At 46.5% G+C, this 2,500-nt stretch overlaps 2 non-coding genes across 2 annotated transcripts; both read left to right on the forward strand.

Moving 5' to 3' along the window:
- Positions 1–1,141: 1,141 nt before the first annotated feature.
- trnar-ccu (transfer RNA arginine (anticodon CCU)) lies at positions 1,142–1,214 on the forward strand. Its single transcript has one exon. It is a non-coding gene; the product is annotated as a tRNA-Arg (tRNA).
- Positions 1,215–1,500: 286 nt separating this feature from the next.
- trnar-ccu (transfer RNA arginine (anticodon CCU)) lies at positions 1,501–1,575 on the forward strand. Its single transcript has one exon. It is a non-coding gene; the product is annotated as a tRNA-Arg (tRNA).
- The last annotated feature ends 925 nt before the right edge of the window (positions 1,576–2,500 follow it).

A 2,500-nucleotide genomic window follows, 5' to 3' on the forward strand; every position in this document is an offset into this window, starting at 1 on the left:
AGTGGCAGTTAATTAAAACACTTGATTTTGGGTATGTAGTGTTCTGAAATCCACATTTTCCTGGCCAGCCCGAATGGCCTAATGGATAAGGCACTGGCCTCCTAAGCCAGGGATTGTGGGTTCGAGTCCTATCTGGGTTGTACTCCAAGCAGAGTGGCGCAGCAGAAGCGTGCTGGGCCCATAACCCAGAGGTCGATGGATCGAAACCATCCTCTGCTAGACATTGTATCTTTTTCGAGACCATTGTGTTGGACATGACATTTTTTCTTCAAAACTTTACTTCAATTTCACATCTGTCTTAGAATTGCAAACTCCAACAATTTTCGTTATTTTATGCTGCCACAATGTGGATCTAGCAGAGTGGCAGTTAATTAAAACACTTGATTTTGGGTATGTAGTGTTCTGAAATCCACCTTTTCCTGGCCAGCCCCAATGGCCTAATGGATAATGCACTGGCCTCCTAAGCCAGGGATTGTGGGTCGGAGTCCCATCTGGGGTGTACTACAAGCAGAGTGGCGCAGCGGAAGCGTGCTGGGCCCATAACCCAGAGGTCGATGGATCGAAACTATCCTCTGCTAGATATCTCTTTTTCGGGACCATTGTGTTGGACATGACATTTTTTCTTCAAAACTTGACTTCAATTTTACATCTGCCTCAGCATTGCAAGCTCCTACAATTCTGGATATTTGATGCTGCCACAATGTGGATCTAGCAGAGTGGCAGTTAATTAAAACACTTGATTTTGGGTATGTAGTGTTCTGAAATCCACCTTTTACTGGCCAGCCCCAGTGGCCTAATGGATAAGGCACTGGCCTCCTAAGCCAGGGATTGTGGGTTAGAGTCCCATGTGGGGTGTATTACAAGCAGAGTGGCGCAGCGGAAGCGTGCTGTGCCCATAACCCAGAGGTCGATGGATCGAAACCATCCTCTGCTAGACATTGTCTCTTTTTCGGGACCATTGAGTTGGACATGACATTTTTTCTTCAAAACTTGACTTCAATTTCACATCTGCCTCAGCATTTCAAGCTCCTACAATTCTGGATATTTGATGCTGCCACAATGTGGATCTAGCAGAGTGGCAGTTAATTAAAACACTTGATTTTGGGTATGTAGTGTTCTGAAATCCACCTTTTCCTGGCCAGCCCCAGTGGCCTAATGAATAAGGCACTGGCCTCCTAAGCCAGGGATTGTGGGTTCGAGTCCCATCTGGGGTGTACTACAAGCAGAGTGGCGCAGCAGAACCGTGCTGGGCCCGTAACCCAGAGGTCGATGGATCGAAACCATCCTCTGCTAGACGTTGTATCTTTTTCGAGACCATTGTGTTGGACATGACATTTTTTCTTCAAAACTTTACTTCAATTTCACATCTGCCTTAGAATTGCAAACTCCAACAATTCTCGTTATTTGATGCTGCCACAATGTGGATCTGGCAGAGTGGCAGTTAGTTAAAACACTTGATTTTGGGTATGTAGCGTTCTGAAATCCACCTTTTCCTGGCCAGCCCCAGTGGCCTAATGGATAAGGCACTGGCCTCCTAAGCCAGGGATTGTGGGTTCGAGTCCCATCTGGGTTGTACTCCAAGCAGAGTGGCGCAGCGGAAGCGTGCTGGGCCCATAACCCAGAGGTCGATGGATCGAAACCATCCTCTGCTAGACATTGTCTCTTTTTCGGGACCATTGAGTTGGACATGACATTTTTTCTTCAAAACTTGACTTCAATTTCACATGTGCCTCAGCATTGCAAGCTCCTACAATTCTGGATATTTGATGCTGCCACAATGTGGATCTAGCAGAGTGGCAGTTAATTAAAACACTTGATTTTGGGTATGTAGTGTTCTGAAATCCACCTTTTCCTGGCCAGCCCCAGTGGCCTAATGGATAAGGCACTGGCCTCCTAAGCCAGGGATTGTGGGTTCGAGTCCTATCTGGGTTGTACTCCAAGCAGAGTGGCGCAGTGGAAGAGTGCTGGGCCCATAACCCAGAGGTCGATGGATCGAAACCATCCTCTGCTAGACATTGTCTCTTTTTCGGGACCATTGAGTTGGACATGACATTTTTTCTTCAAAACTTGACTTCAATTTCATATGTGCCTCAGCATTGCAAGCTCCTACAATTCTGGATATTTGATGCTGCCACAATTTGGATCTAGCAGAGTGGCAGTTAATTAAAACACTTGATTTAGGGTATGTAGTGTTCTGAAATCCACCTTTTCCTGGCCAGCCCCAGTGGCCTAATGAATAAGGCACTGGCCTCCTAAGCCAGGGATTGTGGGGTCGAGTCCCATCTGGGGTGTACTACAAGCAGAGTGGCGCGGCGGAAGCGTGCTGGGCCCATAACCCAGAGGTCGATGGATCGAAACCATCCTCTGCTAGACGTTGTATCTTTTTCGAGACCATTGTGTTGGACATGACATTTTTTCTTCAAAACTTTACTTCAATTTCACATCTGCCTTAGAATTGCAAACTCCAACAATTCTCGTTATTTTATGCTGCCACAATGTG

The sequence above is a fragment of the Salminus brasiliensis genome, chromosome 16 (genome assembly GCF_030463535.1).
Source record: "Salminus brasiliensis chromosome 16, fSalBra1.hap2, whole genome shotgun sequence".
Taxonomy (NCBI): Eukaryota; Metazoa; Chordata; class Actinopteri; order Characiformes; family Bryconidae; genus Salminus; species Salminus brasiliensis.